At 29.3% G+C, this 25724-nt stretch overlaps 1 protein-coding gene and 1 non-coding gene across 5 annotated transcripts in view; one reads left to right on the top strand and one right to left on the bottom strand.

Moving 5' to 3' along the window:
• The window catches only part of LOC123264374 (cyclic nucleotide-gated cation channel beta-1-like), a 245303-nt gene that overhangs the window by 186552 nt on the left and 33027 nt on the right, over positions 1-25724 (bottom strand). The gene's annotated exons all lie outside the window — the stretch shown is intronic.
• On the top strand, positions 25263-25336 carry Trnai-aau. Its single transcript has one exon. It is a non-coding gene; the product is annotated as a tRNA-Ile (tRNA).

Raw genomic sequence — 25724 nt, 5'->3', positions numbered from 1 at the left:
GATTAGATTTTGGAATTGATCGGTGAAGCCATTTAAAAGTAATTCCAAAAAAACCACATTTCAAAAATTTCTTTTTTGTAGTTTTTTTGAGATTTCTCAAAATCTACTGGTTCGAATCAATCCAAATAGTATTCAAAATCTAAGTTTGGTCAAGCTTTTTCGAATAGCGCCAACCGCGATGAAATCGGTCAAGCCGTTCAAAAGTCATAAGAGGGTCACATACATACATACATACATACATACATACATACATACACACACACACACACACACACACACACACACACACACACACACACACACACACACACACATACTGAAATCATCGCGAAGATATTCAGGGAACCTTCCTAGGACCTTAACACGTCAAGATCTGATGAGAACTCGATTTTCAAAAAACGGGGTAAAACCAATAACTTCCCGATTTTTGAAAATTTTCAATTTTCTTAGCGGGAAGTTAAAAATACTATCCACGGGAAAATTTTAACGAGCTTTAAAATAGAATTGTAAATAAAATTAATTTCTTGTAATTTATTTGTAATTAATTTATTAAAAGTGTTTTTTTTAATTTATTCCTGCAGCGTACAGTAGATAATTATTTTTCTATCGACGTTTAATATAAAATTATTGTAAAATTTAAAATAGTCTTAAAGTTCTTAGTGAACATTTGTTGTATACTCCAACTTAACTTTGATGAATTTACGTATGACCCAAGCACTTAAGGTTTATGCATTTAAATTTGTCAAACTTTTTTTTAAACTTTTTGACTTTTTAACTTTTTTGTGTCCTTCCGAAGGGACGTAAAGTATCTCGGGAGATTTTTCTTCCCTTTAAGGTATAGAAAGTAACAACTCGCCTAGCGCCGAGAAATCGATACGTGTCAATCGGGCTGATGGACGAAGAATAAAGAAATCGAATAAGACCAAAAAAGGTATTTCAGAGGTAGAAAGTACTTGATCATCCCCTCAAGGCAACTTCGGATACAAGTGCCCACTTCAAAAAGCCAATTTAGTCGTAACTTACAAATAAAAAATTATATTTTCGTTTCATAGTTTATTTTTTAAATCTTAGAATGCAATAATAAAAATTTTACTACAACATTGTTCTAGTTTGCTCTATGAGAATATTTTTTAAGTTATATATCGTATTTCCTAAAACATTGAAAATAGCTCAATAGTATAAAAACATTTTTTTTAGAAAATTTTTTGAGCTACAATTTTAGTCTCTTATGATTTTCTCCTAAATCAATATTTTAGAATTTATTACCATTGTTGTAGTACTTAATTTCAAGATTTTTTTTTTTACTTCCCAGTTACTATTCAAATTACTATATCTGGGGCATTCCATAGTGACTGGTGGGATATTTAACTCTGGAATTCCATCAATTATAAGCTATAATTATGTGACTGAAACTTATACTACAGCAATATTTATCTTATAATATAAAATAACTAATTAACAATATCTCTTTGTCAAAAACCTCGATTACTTTTTAAGTTTCTCGTAATTATCATTTGACTGTGTGTGACTGAGGACATCAAAAAATCCTTCTCTCTTACCAAGGTATACTTAAAGTCCAATTTCAGTTCGACCACTAAACTTTTAAAAAATACTTCCCTCTCAATACAAAATTTATCCTACAAACATTCAATATTATGAAGAATTAGACTGATTACCTACGTAGAAACAATTAAAAAAATTATTTTTATTGTGACTGGTGGGACAGGCATTTGTGACCATGGTGGGACAAGTACAAAATGTCTTCATCAAGTTGTTTATTAAAAAGACTTTTATATTATTTCAACCTTAGAAACATTATTGTTTCTATATTTAACTATCAATTATTTAGAATAGTTAGAAAAAAACTAATTAAAAAAAACAAATAAAGGATTTAGCATGCTGACAACACGATCTTGATAAACTTAGGTGTTAATTAATAACGAACATAAAAAAATTTGTTCTTAAAACTATAATAATAAATATGTTAATTAATAACAAACATAAAATGAATTTGTTCTTAAAACTATTAAAGCAACATTTGACCCGGATATAAGTTAGTACGGCTGAAAAGTTACTAGGAGAGAAAAATCGATTTTCTTATTGATTAAAAAAAAAATTTCTTTACAAATTAGTAAAAAATAAACTTTTAATAATAAATTAGGACTAAATTAGAATGAATTAGAGAAATTTTTAAATTTTAGTCATTTTCCCATTTCGCTTGAAATGTCCCATCTCCTACACAGAAAAAAAGGTTCATTTGAGCCAAGAAAATATTTTTCTTCCTAATCATTTTCTTGAGCGAAAAAAAAATTTTTTTTTGACACAAGAAACTTCACTTATTCCAACAAAATTAATTCTCTTGCTTTAAGAAATACGTATCTTGATCCAAGAAAATTTATTTAAGTCAAGAAAATCTTGTTGTTTTGAGAAAATTCAGCCTCTTGCTCCAAAAAATTTAGTTCTTGATAGAAGTAAATTTTCTTGTCTTGAGAAAATTTCTTTCTTGCTCCAAAAAACTAAATATAAAGATAGAAGTTAATTTTCATTATGTTTCTATCAATTAATATTTTTATCGATTAACATGTCAAATGGGAAGATCAAATAATATTGAATCATTTTTTTTCATTCAATATGTACACGGAGAAAAAAGTATTGCTATTATAGCGATCCAGTGGATCGTGAACGAAGTATCGTGATTAGCTTAAAACAGTATTGTCATATTCACCATACGAATAAAGTTATGCTCGAAACAGTGAATACTGAATACCACGCTCAACTGTATAGTGAATATCTCAAAACGTTTTCTTACTACAGCGAAACGGATCGTGATTATCACTATCCACGACGCGTTCAGCGCCACCATACATAACCAAGTCTGAAACTTACGAGTTTATTTATTTACAATTTTGGTGATGAAATAGCGATAATTGCACCAATTTATATTAACAGCGATATGGACAATTAGGTTGTTGATAAATTACTCGAGTGGAATCTTGAAAAACTCGTGTCGTTCTTTGAAGGTCTAGTAAAGAAATAAATCTTCCTATGTTAACTGTGTTAATGCTGTGTCCGTGCCCTGGCGGTTTCGGCGACACAGTGAAAGCACGGTCGAATGACGGTTGTTTCACGGTCGTATCACCGTATAAAGTTCGTTCTTACCGAGCGATCTGTCAGTCAGCATCGGATACCGTTGTGAACGATATCTACTATAAATTTATTGAATATTTACGGTGCATACGCAAGTGAATCTACGACGTTATGACCGACACTATACGCTCAATATACTGTCCAAATACGGTGATTTTACGCTACTATCACGGACAATAAAATAAAAAAAAATTTGCGGACAGTCTAGACCGAGACTCGAACCCTATTCATCTGGTCGCACGCCCAAGACTCTATCAGCTAGGCTATCTAAGACACTGCACGAAACATTAGATTCAGTCACATCATAAGGTGTCAAAACCAAGTCATTTTTTTTTTTCATTGCACAGATAAAAATAGCTTAAATAAAGTTATATTTTTTCCATGACTTCAAAATAATAATCGTAATAAATGATTCAAATTTTTGATGATTACGAAATTCTTAATTTCGAAATTATGGTAAAATTATTAACTGTATAAAAAAAGATCTGGAAAAGAAATTGTTAAAAATTGAATTGTTAAAAAAAAAATATCTCATAATAATAAACAGAATTACAATAATTTAATATTTTTTTTTAATTTTTCATCCCGATTAGTTACTGAAAATTTCTCATTTACCTATCTTTTTATACACTTTGAGTATTTTTAATGTAATAAAAAAAAAAAATATAATCAGCACTTTTTCATTGTTGACTAGTAAAAAATTCCTGACTTACCGACATTATACGCTCGTTTCACGGTCGTTTCACTCACAGACTACTGTGCATCTACCACCGAGTTACGGTTTTTTGATAATTTATATGTTTTCGAATGACTGTCAAATGACAGACGATCGATCGATAATCTACGATTTTTACTCAGGTAAAAAATCGGAGAAGTCAAGTAAAAATTTGGTTTTTCGAATAGTGAAGTATGATAACTATACAGAATAAAAATCATAAAGTAACAGTGAAAAACTTTCACAATGATACTCGTCGTTCGCTGTCAAATGACGGCCGTTCGATAGTCAAGTGACGGTCATTCGACGATCATTTGTCGATACTGTGAATTTATGGTACATTCACCGTCGTTTCACGATCATTTTACCGTGACCACGAATCCGCCAGGGTGGTTATTGTATATAATTCTACTGCGTTGATAAAGAAAAACAATGAACATTATATATTGTATTAAATAAATAACATTTGTATTTTCATAAAAGGTTTTTTTAGCATAAATAATTTGATCCCATACTACTTTACGCAAAAATATGTTATTTTTTTTATAAAGTACATGGAGTAATAAAGAAGTAAAAATTCCATTAAAAAATATTTTTCTTATGATAAAAATAATTGCGTATTTTTAATGAATATATCAATAATACAAATTTCTAGGCTAATATTTTTAAAAATAAAAAAAAAAGTCATATAAAATAAATTCCAACTACTGTCAGTCATTACTTAAACATTTTTAAACCTAACCTTATTCTTGACTGTCATACAAACTACACAAAAATTTTAAACTAATCAAGCTATACAAGGAATTCATATTTATGTTTATAACAATAATATGTTTATAACATATAATTAACATTTAATCAAAAACAACTAATAATCATCTATAAACCATAGGAATATAGACATTCGATATCCGAATCGATGTGGATCGTGATAATCACGATCCACTAGATTGGACATATGCGCATCTAAAGTATAGTCATACGTGGATCGTGATCATCACTATACTGTATCGTGATAATAGCAACACTTTTTTCTCCGTGTATAATTGCACGCTAAAATAATATAAAATAGGTATCAAATATTCAAGGGAAAAATTTTCTCAAGGTGAGAAAATTTTTTTCTCAGCTGAAGTAAATGGCGCTGCTTCCCTAAAGTATCTAAAAATTTTGATCAAATATAAAAATTTATTGTATCAAGTATTTATGATAATTTGAATTAATAAAAAATGACTTCCACCAAGAATAGAATTTCAAGAAAAATTTTTTCTTCGGCTAACGTTAGCCGTTTATATTTTACAAATATAAATAATGCTATGAAGCGGGAAAGAATAGGAGTTACGGTAATTATTACGTAAAGCGTTCCACATTCACGTAACAGGATATTAGTAGGAAAGGATTGAGAAAGGAATGTGGAGAGGATCATCTTAATGTGAGTTTATAGAATATGCGAGAAAAAATTATTAGATAGTGTACACAACTTACATGTGTACATGTGTACACAACTTCGATCTTTCTTCAGGTACCCGAAAATTTTCTTGAGCCAAGAATTTTGTTCTTCAGTCAAAAAATTTTTTCTTTCTGTATAAAATATTGAAAATAGGCCCCTATAATACAAACATTTTTTATCGGAGATTTTCTAAGCTATAATTTTAGTCTCATAATTTTTTCCTAAAATCAATATTTCAGGAGTGATAAACATTATTTTAGTAACTAGATTTCGGTTTTTATTCTAAAAAATTTATTATAATAATAAAAATAATAATAATAGTAATAATAAATTAAAAGTTGATTCATTAATATTATACGACATGAATAAATCATGATATTTTATTATGTATAATGTGAATACGTGTTAAAAAAATATATATCTATAAAACGTATATGTAAATTTTTATATGAATGTATGTGAAAGTATAAAATAAAATATATATAGAGTTTTCCGTAGATTCGTGAGATTTAATCTCAACAGCTGAATCTGACAACCGAAATATATAATATAAAAATGACAAGTCTTTTTACACATTTCTTCACTATTTTCTATAATATCTTCAAATGTTAAGATTATATAATAAAATAATAAAATATACAAGTCTATATTTTCTCTTCAATTTTTTGACATAAAAATGTTTTTATAAATTTATTTCAGCAAGAGAACTTATGAAAAAATTAGGAAAACGGTTGACCCTGAAGGCCATCCCTGCAACTTCCCACCAATTCTATACCTAAACGCTTGAAATTGCACTTATGACGTTTTTGAGCTCTTCGAGCTCATAAATACAATTCATGTGTTATTTTGATCATGTGTTCTCCGAGCTCAAAAAAACAGCTTTTGTATGCTTTTGAGCTCGAAGAGCTCAAAAGTTTGATAGAAGTTTGATAAAACACTATTTTTTGAATTTTCAAATCGCAATAACTTTTGAATAAATGAACAGATATTCACGCGGTTGGTGGCATTCAATGCAGTTTTTTAAGCTTCATGAAGAAATTTCAAGTTTAAATTGATAGAACGAAAAATTTCGGAGTAATTCCGAAAAAACACTTTCTTCGGTTTTCTTTCGTCAACGATAACTCACGAACGAATCAACCGATTTTGACCGGACTGGCGGAGATCAACGTGGTTTTTGATGTTAAGAGCTGATTAGTTTTTAGAATTTATCGGTAAAGCCGTTTAAAAGTTATTCCAAAAAAACCCCATTTGAAAAAATTTTTTTTTGTACTTTTTTGCGATTTCTCAAAATCTACCGGTCCGAATCGTTCCAAAGTATATTCACAATCTAAGTTCAGTCAAGCCCTTTCGAATGGCACCAACCGCGATCAAATCGGTCAATCTGTTCAAAAGTTATTAGAGGTTTACATACATCCACGCACACACACACACACACACACACAGAGGATGCAATCAACCTGGTTGTTAATACGGCCAAGGAGGCAATCGCAGGAACTAGATGGAAGAGTGGTACAAAGGAGTATTGCCTGGTAGTCGCCTTAGACATTAAGAATGCCTTCAACTTTGCTAACTGGGACTGCATCATGCAAGCTCTTGAAGAGAAGAACGTTCCAGCATATCTGCGCAGAATAGTGACTAGCTACTTTACAGATAGAGTGCTAAAATACGACACGAAAAACGGTCCCAAAGAATATGATATTACCGGTGGTGTTCCGCAGGGCTCTGTTGCGTCAAACTCGTAGCATACGCGGACGATGTAGCCGTAGTGATTGTCGCAAAACACCTTGACGAAATTCGCAACTTGTTTGACATCACATTTGAGCAAGTTAACCGATGGATGGATGCAGTAAACCTCCAACTGGCTAAGCACAAAACCGAATCAGTGCTTATTACTAGCAGAAAAGTGATAGAGACCATCAAGCTGAATGTTGGCGAACAAGAAATAACATCGCAACCTTATATACGATATCTGGGAGTGATGCTTGACGCTCGACTCAACTTCAAGCAGCAAGTGGAACACGTCGGTACTAAAGCATCAGTAGTAAGAGCTAGTCTCGCACGATTGAAGCTTAAAGTTGGAGGCCCAAAGCAGAGCAGAAGGCTATTATTGTCATCAGTAGTCACATCGGTGATCACCTATGAAATATCCATTTGGGCTGACGCACTAGAGAAGCAAGATACGTGGAGAAAGGCAGGACCAATCTATCGTATGAGTGCCCTACGAGTTGCAAGCGCCTTCTGCACAGTATCCGAAGAAGCAGTATGTGTCATTTCCGGAACTCTGCCCCTCAGAGTTCTAGTTGAAGAAAGACGGAACCTTTACCATCGAAAGGTATCAACCACACTGAATGCTGAAGAACTCAAGATGGAAGAACGGCTGAAGAGCATTGCACGTTGGCAGCTCCAATGGGATACTGTAGAGAAAGGCAGGTAGACGCACCGTCTTATACCACTGATTCATGTTTGGCTGAACCGGAGTCACGGTGAGGTCAACTACTATTTTACACAGATGTTATCAGGGCATGGTTGCTTCCGGTCTTATCTACACCGTTTTCAACACGATAATTCCCCGCAGTGCCCGTCCTGCCCAGGAGTAATTGAAAATGCGGAGCATGTTTTCTTTGAGTATCCACGATTTAATCCACAGCGTGATCTACTCGAGAGTATCCTACACCAGAAGATTCAACCAGAGACAGTAATAGAAGCAATGTTGTCATCAAGAGCCTCCTGGAACGCCATCAGCACATTTGCAACAGAAGTCCTCATAGACTTGCGTTCCATCGAAAGAAGAAGAGCAAATGACAACAACTAGAAGAAAGGTAAAATAACACCTTAGCTACCAGAAGGAAGAGCAGTAGCTATATCCTCCCCCCACGAAGTAATGCCTAACGGCGGTTCCCATGAGGGATTAGAGGAAAGAGGAAAGCGGTTTAGGGTTTAGTGGGTAGGGGCGTTAGCGTCGAGTTGTTGTATGACGCTGCGTCGAGTCGCCACATATCCAGGCCAGACAGCTATGGCTAGAATCCGCAAAAAGGATTCCTTCCCCCCACTTAAAAAAAAAAATAATGAAAAAAAAAAAAACACACACACACACACACACCCATATATACAAACACCATCGCGGGAATAGTCAGGGAAGCTTCCTAGGATCTCGAAACTTCCCAAGTTTTGGAAATCTTCGATTTTCTTAGCGGGAAGTTAAAAATTTTTTAAATTATTCAATCAATAAAAATAACATTTTTAACTTCCCGCTGAGAAAATTGAAAATTTTCAAAAATTGGGAAGTTATTGTTTTCACCCCGTTTTTCGAAAATTAAGTTTTCATCAGATCTCGACGTTTTGAGGTCTTAGGAAGCTTCCCTGACTATTCCCGCGGTGGTTTCTATATGTGTGTGTGTGTGTGTGTGTGTGTGTGTGTGTGTGTGTGTGTGTGTGTGTGTGTGTGTGTGTGTGTGTGTGTAAACCTCTCATAACTTTTGAACGGCTCGACCGATTTGATCGCGGTTGGTGCCATTCGAAAGGGTTCGACTAAACTTAGATTTTGAATACAAGTTGGGCCGATTTAGACGAATAGATTTTGAGAAATCTTAAAAAAACTGCGAAAAAAAATTTTTTTAAATGTGGTTTTTTTTTAATAACTTTTAAACGGCTTGACAATTTCAAAAACTAATCAGCGCTTAACATTAAAAAACCACGTCGATCGTCACCAAGCCGGTCAAAATCGGTTGACTCGTTCGTGAGTTATCGTTGACGAAAGAAATCGAAAAAAAGTGTTTTTTTCGAATTACACCGAAATTTCCGGTCGGATCAATTTGTGTTTGAAAATATATCATAGAATTTGAAAGGTTGCGTCAAATGCCGCCAACCACGTGAAAATCGGTTCATTCATTCGAAAGTTATTGCGGTTTGAAAATTCAAAAAATACCGTTTTATTAAACTTCTATCAGACTTTTGAGCTCTGAGAGCTCAAAACTACACGAAAATTATATTTTTGAGCTCGAAGAGCTCAAAAACGTAATAAACGCAATTTGGAGCGCTTAATTATGAAAGTAGCGGGAAGTTGCAGGGATGGCCTTCAGGATCAACCGTTTTCCTAATTTTTGTTTATTTTTTCTCAATCATATAAATACAAAATATATATTATTATAAAATATAAAATAAGAATACTATGGCAATATTAAACCGGGACTTAATAAAGTTATATACAAGTATGTTTATCTGTATATGATATTGTAGTATTCCAACGAGATTCGAGTCCTGACAGATCTTTATAGAGCTTTCGGTATCCCAGTACTCCGTATTCCGTATTCTACATTATATAATATAACATACATACTATATTCAGAGAAAGGGGACGAAAAAGGGAAAGGGAGGATGAATTCTAACCTTAACTTGCAGATTGCCTCGGGTGACTTTTAGATGAAAATATGCATATCTTCAATAGCAAATGTCCCCCGAGATATTTATTTCTTCTTTTTGTGTTATTTTCATTGTTTGTAAACTATTTCGCTGTCGAGTTAAGCTCTTTACTCAATAATAATTCGATTCTTTTTATGATTCAAAGAAACTTGAAAGAAAGTATTGATTATTATTATTACTATTATTGTTTAGAAGTTTTTTTTGTTGTTGTTGTTATTTTTCTTGATCTTGTTTTTGTTAATTTTTCTTGCTTATGTTATTGTCGTTTTTCTTCTTCTTCTTCTTCTTCTTCTTCTTCTTCTTCTTCTTGGTATAGTTTCAATTAATATATTTGTTATTATTTCATTCATATTGGTGGTATTATTCTTATTGTTGTAGCTATTGTTTTTGTTGGTTCCATGGTTGTTAGTAATATTCTTGTTGTTTTCACTGTTGTTGTATGTGTTTGTCTTCTTGTTCTTAGCTTTGTTTTTATTATTGTTAATATTCTTGTCAGTTCCATTGTTTTGTGAACATTCTTGTTATTTTTGTTATTGTTAATGTTCATGTTGGTTCCACTGACGTTGTTAATGTTCTTATTTTTGTTTTTGTTCTTGTGGTTCTTATTCTTGTTCCTATTGTTCTTGTTTTTGTTGTTCTTGTTCTTGCTCTTTTTATTCTTGTTATGATTGTAGATGTTCTTACTCTTGTTGTTTTTTTTTATTCTTGTTGTGATTGTTTTTGTTTTTGTTCTTGTTCATTTTGTGAATGTTTTTGTTTTTGTTGTTCTTGTTATTGTTTGTGTTGTTGTATTTGTTATTGTTCTTGTTCGTTTTGTGATTGCTTTTGTTCTTGTTCTTGTTGTTCTTGTTCTTGTTCTTATCGACCTTGTTCGTTTTGTTCTTGTTGTTCTTGTTATTGTTATTGTTTTTATTATTGTGATTGTTTATGTTCTTGTTCTTGTTTTTGTTATTGTTATTATTTTTGTTCTTGATGTGATTGTATTTGTTCTTGTTCTTCTTGTTCGTATTGTGATTACTTTTGTTTTTGTTCTTACTGTTCTTGTTCTTGTTGTTATTGTTCTTGTTCTTGTTGTTATTGTTCTTGTTCTTGTTGTTATTGTTCTTGTTCTTATTGACCTTGTTGTTCTCGTTATTGCTTTTGTTATTGTTATTATTCTTGTTATTGTTTCTATTCGTGTTCTTGTTATTTTTGTTCTTGTTCTTGTTCTGTTTGTTCTTGTTATTGTTATTGTTTTTGTTCTTGTTATTGTTATTGTTTTTGTTCCTGTTGTTGTTCTTGTTGTTTCTTTTTGTTCTTTCTGTTCTTGTTGTTTTTGTTCTAGTTCTTGTTCTTGGTGTTCGTCTTTTTTATTTTTGTTCTTGTTGTTACTATTTCTGTTTCTATTCTTATTGATATTATTGTTATTGTTTTCATTATCGTTGCTGCTATATAATTTTCCCTAATCACATAAACAACTAAATTATATATTTAAAAACATAAATATACATAATCTTTCACACACATTCAAAAAATAAAAAATACAACATTTTTTTCCTCTAATGAGATAGAAACTACTTAACTTCGTACGTGGTTAAGAGCCACCTCTTAACCCTCTCATATTTCTCAACCTCTAACCTATTACCCGCCAACATACACTCACACAAACACCCATATCGATATAATAGTTATACCAGAGTTCAGTTATTAAACCAGAAGCCCAAAGCTTGGCTTCACATGATATTCTCCTTTGGAAATTGACTTCGACGGCATCATATATTTTCCTTCCCCAAAACAAAATACCAGACAAAAAATTTTTTTCTTCCACCTCTCTCGGGAATCGAATTCTGGACTCCGCATATCTGTTCCATCTTTTTCACTCACAAGCGTCGTAATTTTTTCTATAACTCTGTTTTCCGAGGACATTAATAATTCATACTTTTACTATCCGAAGAGAATAATATTTAATATGTTATATTAAAATATTATAAAAAATATTAAAATTTTTATTATTTATTCTGGCGCTTAACGTCGAAACGACTTTTGTTGAAGTAACCGTGAGTTAAATAGCGGCAATAAAAATAGCACTCGGTTTGTTTTAAATTCGCTTTTATGTGTGAGCACATCGTCTGCGTCTGGAAGTAGAGCGCGTCAATAATAATAACTGTTATGTCAATAATAAAAATGAACGTTTTATTTTGTATGACCAGTAATTATCCCGTTCTATTAACTTTAATAATATATATGTTTTTCTTATTTTTTACCAGACAAAAACCTTTTATATGTCTTTTTCATCAACGATTTTCGCAAGAATATTCACATATATCTCGATGCTGTACTAATATAACATACAAAAAATTTTTTTTTCTGATATGAAAATAACATATTTGGAGAAAATATATGTAAAATATATCGTTAATATCAGATCACATATATAGTCAATTTAACTAAGTTGTTCCATAAATTTTTTGTCGTACACAGAAAGAAAAATTTCTTGACTGGAGAACAAAATTCTTGGCTCAAGAAAATTTTCGGATGCCCGAAAGAAGACCGAAGTTGTGTTGGCCGAAGTAAAAATTTTTCTTGAAATTCTATTCTTGGTGGAAGTAATTTTCTCTTAATTCAAATTATGATAAATACTTGATACAATAAATTTTTATATTTGATCAAGATTTTTAGATACTTTAGGGAAGCAGCGCCACCTACTTCAGCTGAGAAAAAAATTTTCTCGCCTTGAGAAAATTTTTCACTTGAATATTTGATACCCATTTTATATTATTTTAGCGTGCAATTATACATATTGAATGAAAAAAAATGATAAAATATAATTTGATCTTCCTATTTGATATGTTAATCAATAAAAATATTAATGAAAATTTACTTCTATTTTTATATTTAATTTTTTGGAGCAAGAGAGAAATTTTCTCAAGACAAGAAAATTTACTTCTATCAAGAACTAAATTTTTTGGAGCAAGAGGCTGAATTTTCTAAAAAAAAAACATGATTTTCTTGACTTAAATAAATTTTCTTGGATCAAGATACGTATTTCTTAAAGCAAGAGAATTAATTTTGTTGAAATAAGTAAAATTTTCAGTGTCAAAAAAAAATTTTTTTTTTGCTCAAGAAAATAATTAGGAAGAAAAATATTTTCTTGTCTCAAGTGAACCTTTTTTTCTGTGTAAATTAATTATTAAATTGGAAATATACTTTCTTCATATACGGAAGATTATATTGAGTCATATATTTCAAAATATATTTTCTACTTATACGACACAATATATTGTTCCATATATGACAAAAATAATTGTTGTATCAGGAAAGAAAAATAGATATTACGGTGAGTAGCCGGTTCACTTTAAAATAAATGTCTACCCGTATAAATTAGTCTGTCCCTTGCTGACCATTTTAGGTCGATCAACAATAATATATTGTGATAAGCAATATTACTAATTATTCCGAATCACAATATAACATGTATCGTGACATATATTTTGTGGGATGTACTATAAATATTTGGTTTACAATATATGTTACAATATATTATTAATTTATAGTTAGAAAGTATATAAGAATAATATAATCAAAAAATATGGAATACGTTGCTATAAATATATTTTTTCATAAAAAATCGGGCAAAATCACTTTATATCATAAAAGGTAAAGTACCCAGTAGTTGAACAGATTTCAAAGTAAAACGTATTTTACCCTACTTTTAATATATAAAGATGTAATTATTAGTTTGAATTAGTGATTTTCAAGAAAATATAAACAATTTTAAATTGATTGACGCGCAAAATAACGCAGATAATTGAATATTTATATTTTGACAACGTTTTTATAAGATAGACTATGAAAAGAGTAGTAGTTGAACAATCAATTCTGACAAGCCACAGTAGTTGAACACTCCGGGAGCAGTAGTTGAAATGATAAAATATATGGCAATAGGCACACCAAAAATTTTAAACGTATACGTTTTATTGAAATATCTAAAAAATTATAACATATTATTGATTAATATTCAAAATAATACTATGAATATTTAATATGTTCATTTAAAAATGAGAAATATTTGTATTTAATTTTTTAATTATATTTTCTATGAATGACAAAGCAAATTTTCAAGTGTAAATCAAAAAAACTCAATTCAAAACGTTCAATAATTTTTAACTACACTAATTTTTAGCTATAAAACTTATTCAATTTGTAGTAATCAATACAAATGACAATGCTGATCACTAGTCTATAAACCTATTAGAGATTAGAGTGCTGTTAAAATTATACGGCCCCAGCTTGTTCAAGTTCTGGGTACCGCTTTGAAAATTTGGAGGTATAGTTAGACGCTAAAATTAAATATAAAAATTATAGTTTATGTCTTTGAAAAAAATTTGTATTATTTAGAAAAAACTATTTCATTGGGTGGTACAATTTTTTTTGCTTAAAATGATAATATACCGTTTTTTTTACTGATAGTTCGGTTTACGGTTTAGTACCTTTTTCATGAAAAAAAATAGCATCTATCGGCTATTCTTGACACGTCAACTTTTAAGTTAACAAAAATAAAATTATTTTGATTTATAATTGAAAAAACTTACAGAAATCAATTACTGTATCATTGAATAATTATAACATGCACATATTAGTCATAATAAATATACGGATTTTGTATTACAACAATTCGAAAAGCGTGTTCAAGTACTGGTCCCATTTTTATAAGTGTTCAAGTACTGGGTACTTTACCTTAATAGTAAGAATATTTTTTTATATATTACGCCTTATATTTCCGACATTTATTTATTTTTTTTTTTTTTTTCATATTTTATAGCTTTTTTCTTTTCAGAAGTAAAATTTAAATGCATGCCTACAAAAAGTCAACCTTGCACCAAATACTACACCTTGCACCAAATACTACTAAAAATGATTTTTTTTTTATTTTATAGACTTTCTCTTCCCTAACATCTATAAAGTCCTAAAGTCTTAAATTTTTCGACATTCTGAGGGTGAGAACTGACAGATGGATTCAAACGCTCTAGTTGAGTAACTTTGTCCCAGCGTAAAGTTTAATCCTCTGTTACGTGCATTATTCAGTACACTAGTTTTCACAAAAGATTATCTGTATAGTTATTAGCATAATTAATTATAAGATTAATTAATAGGTATTGTTCGGAAAGTTCTCAAGTTAAAAAAATCCTCCGTTTAATTAAACATTTGTTTTTTTAGAGCACTTCTAATTACAGTAATTGTCGATGGATTTTTTCTGTGCAAATATTGTTTCTGATTTCAAATTGCTACGTATTTCCGAGGAAGAGGAAAAAGATCCAAATATTGACTAGGCAGGATAATAAGAGCTTAATTTTTGAACAATCTAATGGTTTAATTTTATATTCAGAACGTAAATATTAATTTTTAATTAGTACTTTAAATAAAAATTTAAGTATGCACAGAAATATACCGAATTTTTATAATAAAAAAAAAATAATTTTGCGTAGAAATATCAAAAAGTTGTTCATACTGGTAATTATAACTTAACCTCTCCGTCTTTAGTACCTAATTTTATCATCAATTTATATTAAATCGATAACTTTATAATCAATGAATAAGAATTTGTCTAAATAATAAAATATCAATTATTAAAAATTAAAGATACAAAAATGATGTTAATAATTAAAATAACAGGTCTGGTGAATAATATGTGTTTTTAAATAATCTAATGTCAATATTAGTATCCTTTCGGGCATTCGTTTAAATATCATTCAATCGAACTGTTATTAAATATCTTTTCCCAAAGTTATAAACTACTATTTATTTAATTAGATAAACATAATATCCAATCAACGATTTGTGTAATTACTACAAAACTTATAAAGATTCAAAGATTTAAAAAAACAAACGTACTACTGTAGATTTAAAATAAAAGTTATTTATAAGTTTTATAAGGATAATACTACTAGTCAGTATTTAGAGCTTACAAGGTCAGTATTTAGTAAGTAATGGTCAATATTCTGAGCTATTGGCTGTAACGTTAATTATTACAATTATATTTTTATTTTTATATATTTAATAAAAAAAAGTATTATAGTTTGCAAGTTAAAACTATAAAAAAGCAAAACACTTGTTTCAGCTCATAAACTCTTCCAATAAATTTACAAATAATTTATTTATCTTCACTTTGTCTAAACTGGTCTATATTTGGAACGTTCACCCTAATAAAATGTTATAATTACTAGCTGTGATGATTGAATGATTTTTCGGTGCAGTTGCACGTTTAAGTAATTGATAATTTCTGTGATTGCACTTCTTGGCTAAACATCTATCATGTATGAAATAATTTTATTATAAGTATTCTTTTTTTCGATGAGTGAAGCTTTAATTAAGAGAGTTTGTTGTATTTTTGATGATTTTTTGTGTAATTCATCATTTTTTTATCATTGAGTTTAATTAAAACTTGCGGAGCGTAATTTTTTATAATTAAGAATTTTTGATTTGGAACCTTAACTTTGATAAAAACATTAATTATATTTTTTTTCTTTATTTGTTAAAGAAGACTGTTATCTCTCAAGCGGTATCTAAATTCAAAATAATTACTTACCAGCAAGATTTAATTAAAATATAATGTGATTACACTCGAAGTAGTAAAGACTATTGTTAGTCAGAAATATTGTTTCCTAATTCTGTTATACACGCTCGAGCTGCAAGAGTACAGCACAGTCATTCATAATAATGTGTACCGTAATATGTACGCCGTAAATTCGCCAGATATTTATCCCTCCTTTCTCCTCCTCTCATTATATTTATATGATGAGAGTGTCAAGTGAACAGAAGCACTTGTGCTTAAACAAAATTAGTCAAACGCGAGGTGTTGAATCTTCAAATGTCAGGTACAGAGAATTATCATGATTTGTGCTTAATTCCCGCCGCTTTAATTTTAAATGAATTTTTCGATGATCTTTAAGTTAAAACTTTTTTGCAAAAATTTATTAAGAGGCATTCCATACACTGTAAAAAAAACCGGGGTAAGTTTAAAGCAGTGTAGGTGTTAAAATATGCGGTGTTAAATTCCAACACCGAAAGCGGTGTAAATATTTTTTTCCGGTGTTAAAGTGGTGTTAAAATATTTTTTGATGTTGAAGATATTTTACTCTGTGAATACTTTTATTCACTAAATTACTACTATTGGGCAGTATATTCATTAATTCATAAAACTATTAATTATTGAAATGGTCGGTGTAAAATTGTATAATTTTTAAACAAAGTCTGTATTACATAGGTAACAATTTAAATAACTACAAACCGAAATTAAAATTTGTTCTGGATGATACTCATAGACTTTTTATATTTTTTTATGTCATACATTTTTTTCTTAACTTTTATAGGCACAATTTTGTTTATTTCAGTAAAAATCATAAAAATTATACCGGCCCACAAAAAAAAAGTGGTCTGTACTTTTGACGGGACCTACCTATCTTTATGTATTTTGACGTGCTGAATCCGAATCTGAAGTCAGTTTTGCCCGCACACCCTCAAAATTATGAGTAAAATGCAAAAAACCCCAAAAAAAGGCAAAAAATTGCGAAAAACTGCAGTCATCATTCTCTTCATTCTACTTATACTTCATTTTTTATAGATTTTAAAATTTTGTGAATATTTCAATTCTAAGATCAGATTTTATCCATTAAAATGCACCTGAGTCATTAACAATCGTGATTAATAGATTTTTTCTCATATTTAAAACTGCAATTTTCTCGATTTTTTTTATTTTTTGAGATTTTTTTAAAATTTTAAAACGTCAATAGGACAAGAAAACTTCAGATTCAAATTCAGTGGAACAAAGTACATAATAATCATACTCAATCTGAATCCAAAAAATTTTTTTCATCTCGATAATTTCGATTTTTCATGATTTCTTGCTTTTTTTTCGGTTTTTTGTAATTTTTTTTGAGGGTGTACGGGCAAAACTGACTTCAGATTCGGATTTAGCTCGTCAAAATACATAAAGATAGGTCTGGTTAAAATTACTGACCACTTTTTTTTTGTGGGCCAGTGTAATGAATACTACTTTAATATAATTTCTATTTATTTTTTTAATTTAAAAACTAAATTTTATTATGTTTTATAGATTTTATAATCTTGATATTTTAAATAGAATGGTTACTCCTCTTTTACACTGGTATTACTCCGTTTTACACTGATTTAACACCGGTATTTTAACACCGGAAAAGTTACGCCGGTGTTATTTTATTTTAACACCGCGCAGTGTTAAAATAAGTCCATTTTTAACACCGCTCTTTTTACAGTGTAGTGACTGGTGGGACATTTGACTCTAGAATTCCATCAATTTTATAATTATGTGATTGAAACTTATACAATAGTAAATTTTATCTTATAATATAGAAGAATAACTAATTAACAACATCCCTTTGTCAAAAACCTCCATTACTTTTTAAGTTTCTTGTAATTATCATTTGACTGAGTTTGACTGGTGGGACATCGAAAAATCCTTCTCTCTTACCAAAGGTATACTTAAAGTCGAATTTCAATTCAGACACTAAACTTTTAAAAAATACTTCCCTCTCAATACAAAATTTATCCTACAAACATTCAATATTATGAAGAATTAGACTGATTACCTACGTAGAAACAATTAAAAAAATTTTTTTATTGCGACTGGTGGGATAGGCATTTGTGACCATGGTGGGACAAGTACGAAATGACAACATCAAGTTGTTTATTAAAAAGGCTTTTACATTATTTTAACTTTAGAAACATTATTGTTTATATATTTAACTATAAATTATTTAGGATAATTAAAAAAAACTAATCAAAAAACACAAATAAAGGATTTAGCATGCTGACAACGCGATCTTGATAAACTTAGGTGTTAATTAATAACGAATATAAAAAAATTTATTTTTAAAACTATAATAATAAATATATTAGTTAACAACAAACATAAAATGAATTTGTTGTTAAAACTATTAAAACAACATTTAACCCGGAAACAAGTTAGTACGGCCGAAAAGTTACTAGGAGAGAAAAATCGATTTTCTTATTGATTAAAAAAAATTTTCTTTACAAATAAGTAAAATATAGATTTATAATTATAAATTAGGACTAAATTAGAATGAATTAGAGAAATTTTTTAAATTTAGTCATTTTCTCACTTGGCATAAAATGCCCCTTAAGTAAATCTTCCAAATTTAGACCAGTTTTTTATTTAGATAAAGATTCCAAATTAAAATCCCTAAATTATCAAAAGGTTACGCTCCGAACGTTTTAATTAAACTCAATGATCAAAAAATGATGAATTACATAAAAACTCATCAAAAATACATCAAACTCTCTTAATTAAAGCTTCACTCATCGAAAAAAAGAATACTTATAATAAAATTAATCCATACATGACAGATGTTTAGCCGGGAAATGCAATCACGGAAACTATCAATCCGAACAAAAACAGTTTCACTGTAAAAAAATTGCGTCAAGTCCACGTTCATAAGACTATTAAGAAAAAAAAATTTTATTTCTTTACAAAAAGATACAAAATAAAAAATTAAACAATCCAAGTAACCGATATGGTTGTATATGATTTTCGGAAATTAAAAAAAATTTTGTTGTAAATTTAAAAATTAAAAGAAACAATTTTGGAACGTATTTAGTGTGCGTGGTTACGAAAAATTTCACTTTTTATGAAATTCCTAAAATCTATCTACTAGGACTTTTAAAAAAAAAATTGAAGTACACAATGACGCACACCAAGTACGTTCCAAAATTGTTTCTTTTAATTTTTAAATTTACAACAAAATTTTTTTTTATTTCCGAAAATCATATACAATCATATCGGTTACTTGGATTTTTAATTTTTATTTTATATCTTTGTAAAGAAATAAAATTCTTAATAGTCTTATGAACGTGGACTTCGTGATTTTTTACAGTGAAACTGTTTTGTTCGGATTTCAGTATTTTGTAATTATAATCCGAGCAAAATCGCACCAAGTCCACGTTCATAAGACTATTAAGAAAAAAAAAATTTTATTTCTTTACAAAAGATATAAAATAAAAATTAAAAATCAAGTAACCGATATGGTTGTAAATGATTTTCGGAAATTAAAAAAAATTTTTTTGTAAATTTAAAAATTAAAAGAAACAATTTTGGAACGTATTTAGTGTGCGTGGTTACAAAATATTTCACTTTTTATGAAATTCCTAAAATCTATCTACTAGGACTTTTAAAAAAAATTAAAGTACACAATCATGCACACCAAGTACGTTCCAAAATTGGTTTCTTTTAATTTTTAAATTTATAAAAAAATTTTTTTTAATTTCCGAAAATCATATACAACCATATCGGTTACTTGGATTTTTTAATTTTTTATTTTATATCTTTTTGTAAAGAAATAAAATTTTTTTTTCTTAATAGTCTTATGAACGTGGACTTGGCGCGATTTTTTTTACAGTGAAACTGTTTTTGCTCGGATTTCAGTATTTTTTGTAATTATAATAAAAGCCAGTCCCATGGCTAAGCGGTATAATGCTTGTCATGCTTGCTTGGGACTGGTGAGGCGTGGGTTCGAATCCCGGTGTGAGCTGAAATTTAATTTTCAGTGAACATCGGTGCTCGTAACTCACGCCGGGCTGTACAAGTTTGGGTTTTTCGATGGTTTCCCCAAGCCCTGTGCTACCGGTGGGGCACAGGCAAATGCGTGCAGTTTCCCCAAAGTCGGCCCATCGCCGCATTACTCTCCAGGCTGAAAAAGTATGTAATACCGCCAAACTTATTCTGCCAAACTTAATATACCGATCAGCCTGGAGTCCCCTTCCGGTCTCGGCCGGACCCCCATCGAGATAGAAGTCTGAAAAGCGGGGCAATTATAATAAAAATTGACAATTTTAATTTAATACATTCCCGGTGGCAAACTATCCCCTTTAAGCTATAGTTCATGTAAAAGTTATTTTTGCCCTCCGGGCGGAAAGTGGCAACTTTCGTCCCGCTGCGCTAAACAAAGTTGCCGCTTTCCGCCTTCGTCGGACAAAAAAATAGTATACACTCCACGGGAAGTAAATAAGAAAGCCTCAGATCACATGTTTGTTGACCTCGGCTTCGCCTCGGACAAAAATTACATGTGATCTGAGACATTTCTTACTTTACTTCCCTAGGTGTGTAATATACTATTCTTGCGCTGCCTGGCGTGTGTAATTGTAAACTGTTAAATGTCTTTTTTCACTGTAGTTTTCCATCTATTATAAGATTAGCATGCATTCTTATATTATTTAGTCTCTGGCCGTCTGCTTTTTACACAAAAAAAAAGTTAAAATCTAAAAATCTAGGTCGCTATAGCTTGTGCTGATTATTTTTAATAATTTTAAATAGAAATTATAAAGATAATTGATAATAATCAAGTAATACGCGTAATAAAAAGCATGAACTACTATTATAAAATATCATATAAAAAAAAAAAAATCAAAATAAATTTGTAAAAAAATTTGTAACTTCAAAAAACCGTTCTGCTTACGGTATATACACACTCGGTAGTCTGGCTTGAGAACGGAACTTGGCGCCAGACTCTATCGAGTCTGTTGATTACTTAGACATGCAACTGCACCGAAAAATCATTCAATCATCACAGCTAGTAATTATATCATTGTATTGGGGTAAAGGTTCTAAATATAGACCAGTTTAAATAAAATTAAGATAAATAAATTATTTGTAAATTTATTGGAAGAGTTTATGAACTGAAACAAGTGTTTTTCTTTTTTTATAGTTTTAACTTGCAAAATATAATACTTTTTTTTATTAAATATATAAAAATAAAAAGATAATTGTAATAATTAATGTTACAGCCGATAGTTCAAAATATTGACCATTACTTATTAAATACTGACCTTGTATGCTCTAAATACTGACTAGTAGTATTATCCTTATAAAACTTATAGATAACTTTTATTTTAAATCTACAATAGTACGTTTGTTTTTTTAAATCTTTAAATCTATATAAGTTTTGTAGTAATTAAACAAATCGTTTATTAAATATTATATTAATCTGATTAAATAAACAGTAGTTTATGACTTTGGGAAACGATATTTAATAACAGTACGATTGAATGATATTTAAATGAATGCCCGAAAGGATACTAATATTAGGTACATTAGATTATTTAAAAACACATATTATTTACCAGACCCATTATTTTAATTATTAATATCATTTTTGTCAGTTTAATTTTTAATAATTAATCTTTGATATTTTATTATTCAGACAATTCTTATTTATTGATTATAAAGTTATTGATTTAATATAAATTGATGATAAAATTAGGTACTAAAGACGGCGAGGTTAAGTTATAATTACCAGTTTGAATAACTTTCTGATATCTCTACCTAAACTTATTTTCTTTTTATTTTAAAAATTCGGTATATTTCTGTGCATGCTAAAATTTTTTTTCAAGTATAATTAAAAATTAATAACTACGTCCTGAATATAAAATTAAAACACTAGACTTTTTAAAAATTAAACTCTTATTCTGCCTGGTCAATATTTGGTTTTTTTACCCTGTTGTGAATTATTACAAAAAAAAATGTGCGAATTGCTGAGTTATAGCTAAAGTTTCTTCAGTAAAAGTTTGTTTTATTCAATATTGAAGATTTGAGATTGTGAGAAACACCAATACCGAAAGTATTGATACAGTCTAGACGTTAAATGTCCCTAGAATTTTATTTATCGCGAGCAATGTTCTGATAGTGTTGATATTAAGTTATAAAATAGGGAGCGTTTAACTCTACTCGTCCCTTTATTTTTTTATCGAAAGGGAAACGGGAGTAGGTGATTTATGCTTTTATTTATATATTTCGGGGCGATGAGATTACCAAGCCGTTTGTTTTATAATAATCGAATGGGTTGTATTATTTATTACAAGTCAACATCTGAATCATTCATAATCGGATTTTGTATTTCTTTTTCTCGGGGAATGAATTATTGGATAAAGGTTGGAAAACTAGAAGAGAGAATTTAAATTTTTCTTTTCAACTTTGGAAATAAAAAAAAATTTTTTTTTATATCTTCGGCTATAGGAGCTAAAAGCTGAGTATTTAAGTTTCAAAATAATTTATTAAACTTAATTTTAACCCTTGAATTTTTATTTATTTTCAGCGCCCTTAATCAAGAAGTAAAAATTAAAAAATTCTGTTTTTAATTTTTGAGGCTCAAATAAAATTACAAAAAAATTATTTTTATGTCTTTGGCTAAAGGATCTTAAAATAGACTTTTCAAGCTTCAAATTTTTTGGATCATACTTAATTGTTATTTAAAAATTTTCCTTTATTTTCGGCGCCCTTAATTAGAAAGAAAAATTCAAAAAATTCAGTTTTTAATTTTTGAAGCTCTAAAAAACTTTTATTTAATGTTTTTGGCTGAGTGATTTTAAAATAGGATTTTAAAGCTTTAAATTCGTGCATTATTCTTAATTTTTATTTTAAAATTTCCCTTAATTTTCAGCGCCCTCAATTAGAAGCAAAATAAAAAAATTCTGTTTTTAATTTTTGAGGCTCAAAAAAACATTTTCAAAAATTTTTTTTCATGTCTTCGGCTAAGGGACTAAAAAAAAAGCTTTTTAAGCTTTAAATTCATTTATCAAATTTAATTTTCACTTTTAAATTTTCCTTAATTTTCAGCGCCCTTAATTACAAAGAAAAATTCAAAAAATTCTGTTTTTAATTTTTGAGGTTCAAAAAAACATTTTCAAAAATTTTTTTTCATGTCTTCGGCTGAAGTATCTTAAAATAGACTCTGTTAGCTTTAAAGTTATGCATCATACTTAATTTTTATTTTAAAATTTCCCTTAATTTTCAGCGCCCTCAATTTGAAGCAAAACTCAAAAAATTTTGTTTTTAAGTTTTGAAGCTTAAAAAAAATTACAAAAAAATTTTTTTTCGTCTTCGGCTATAGAAGTTGAAAGATGAGTCTCTAAGGTTAAAAATTATGCATCATACTTAATTTTTACCTTAAAATTTTCCTTAATTTTCAGCGCTCTCAATTAGGAGCAAAAATTAGAAAACCCTATTTTTAATTTTTAAGGCTCAAAAACATTTACAAAAAAAATTTTTTTTAATGTCTTCGGCTACATAACTTCAATCTAGGATCTCTCAGCTTCGAAACTATGTATCACATATCATTTTTACCTCAACTTTCAGCGCCCTCAACAAAGAACTCAAACAAACTTCCAAACATTCCCCAAGGATCAATGAATACTGAATTGAGTATAAGAATAAACAAACCTCCCCCTGAAAAAATATCCAGAAAGCAAACAAAAACAGCATCAGTTCCTTTTAAAAGATTAAAAAATACTCTGCGGTAAGAAAAGTACCGAGTATAACAAATAAAAACAAAGCTTCTGTTAACAAAACTGGTTGTTTTTCGACTTAAAACTGATACAGATAAAACAGACGCCGACTTTCAACCGCAGAGCAAGACTCTTCCATTTGTGTTTTATTTCTTGCGAACCTGAAACCTGCAAAAAAGCTCTTTCATCGGACTTATTTTTCATTTTACTCAATCACCGTATTTTACTTTTAATTCAACACTTTACACAAACTTTTGTTATTTTCCGCGCGGTCGTATACTTAATTATTTTCATTATATAACTTTAAAATAAAAAAAAAATCAATGGAATGCAATTAAAAACAAATTTTTTTCAAATTAAAGTTTTGAATTGTCGTATAGCTATACTCTTGAATATAATTAAATAAAAAATTCCTCGTCTAAAATCATAAAAAACTTCTTTCGTGATTATAAAAAATTTTTTTGTATAATTTATAATTTAAAAAAAAATTATCATTTCATTATAGGAACTATTTTTATAATAGTATGAGAATAACTACCATAACATTATGGAAATAATTTTCTAAACTAAGATAAAAATTATTCCTATACTATTTGTGGAAAAAATTCCTAGAATATTATGACAACTATAACTATACTATAATGGGAACCATTCTTATAATACAATGGGAATTATCACTACAGTGTAATGAAAACCATTCATAAAATAATTATATAGGAATCATATTTTACATTAATATGGGAACCATTTCTATGATAGTAGCAGAACCATTCTTAGAATATAATGAGAACCATTTTTACACTATTGTAGGGACCATTCCTATACTATTTAGAGTAATCATTGCTATGATAGTATGAACACCATGTTTATAATCCTACAGTAACCATTCTTGTGATACTGCGAAAACCATTTTTATATTATAATAGAAACCATTCCTATAATTTATAAAACCATTGCTATATTTTAATGGAAAACCATTTTTACACGATTATAGGAACTATTCTAGACTTTCGGAGAAACCATTGCTATTATAGTATGAGAACCATTCCTATAGTATAATAATGATTCCTATATCATTACAGGAACCACTCATAAATTAAAAAAAAATCTTCCTACAATTTTTGTTCGTATTTTTCATGTATATTACATCTATTCAATACACTATACTCTACCGTAGAATTCCTACCTACAAGTACTCCACTGTGCACTTGGCCTGATATCAAAGGCTCCATAGCTCAGCTGGTTAGAGCGTCGTGCTAATAACGCGAAGGTCGAGGGTTCGATCCCCCCTGGAGCCATTATTTTTTTTTTTTTTTTTTTTTTATTACTGAACTAATTTTTATTTATTTATTAAAATATTTTTCAATAATAATAAAAAACAGCAGTATTTGCTTTATATGTTAGACCGTATGATCAATTACTTAGTGCTTAATACTTTATTGCAGGGTAAATAAAATGACAGAGAAAATTTAGTTTGAGATGCATTACTTCCACAAAAGAAAGCCCGAAGAAATACTAGAAGCAAGAAATGGCTGTAGTGGACAGGAAAAGAAGAGATGAGCAAGAACTGGTACAGTTGTCGGATACTCAAGGAAAAAGTTGTCAATACCAGAAGACTTTTTAGACAAGATCACGGAGGAAAAAATAAAACAGACTAGACAAAACATCTTTATAGAAATAAATATA

This window comes from Cotesia glomerata, linkage group LG4, assembly GCF_020080835.1.
Source record: "Cotesia glomerata isolate CgM1 linkage group LG4, MPM_Cglom_v2.3, whole genome shotgun sequence".
Classification (NCBI taxonomy): Eukaryota; Metazoa; Arthropoda; class Insecta; order Hymenoptera; family Braconidae; genus Cotesia; species Cotesia glomerata.
The sequence above is the reverse complement of the archived record's forward strand: the minus strand, read 5'-3'. Positions and strand labels throughout refer to the sequence as shown.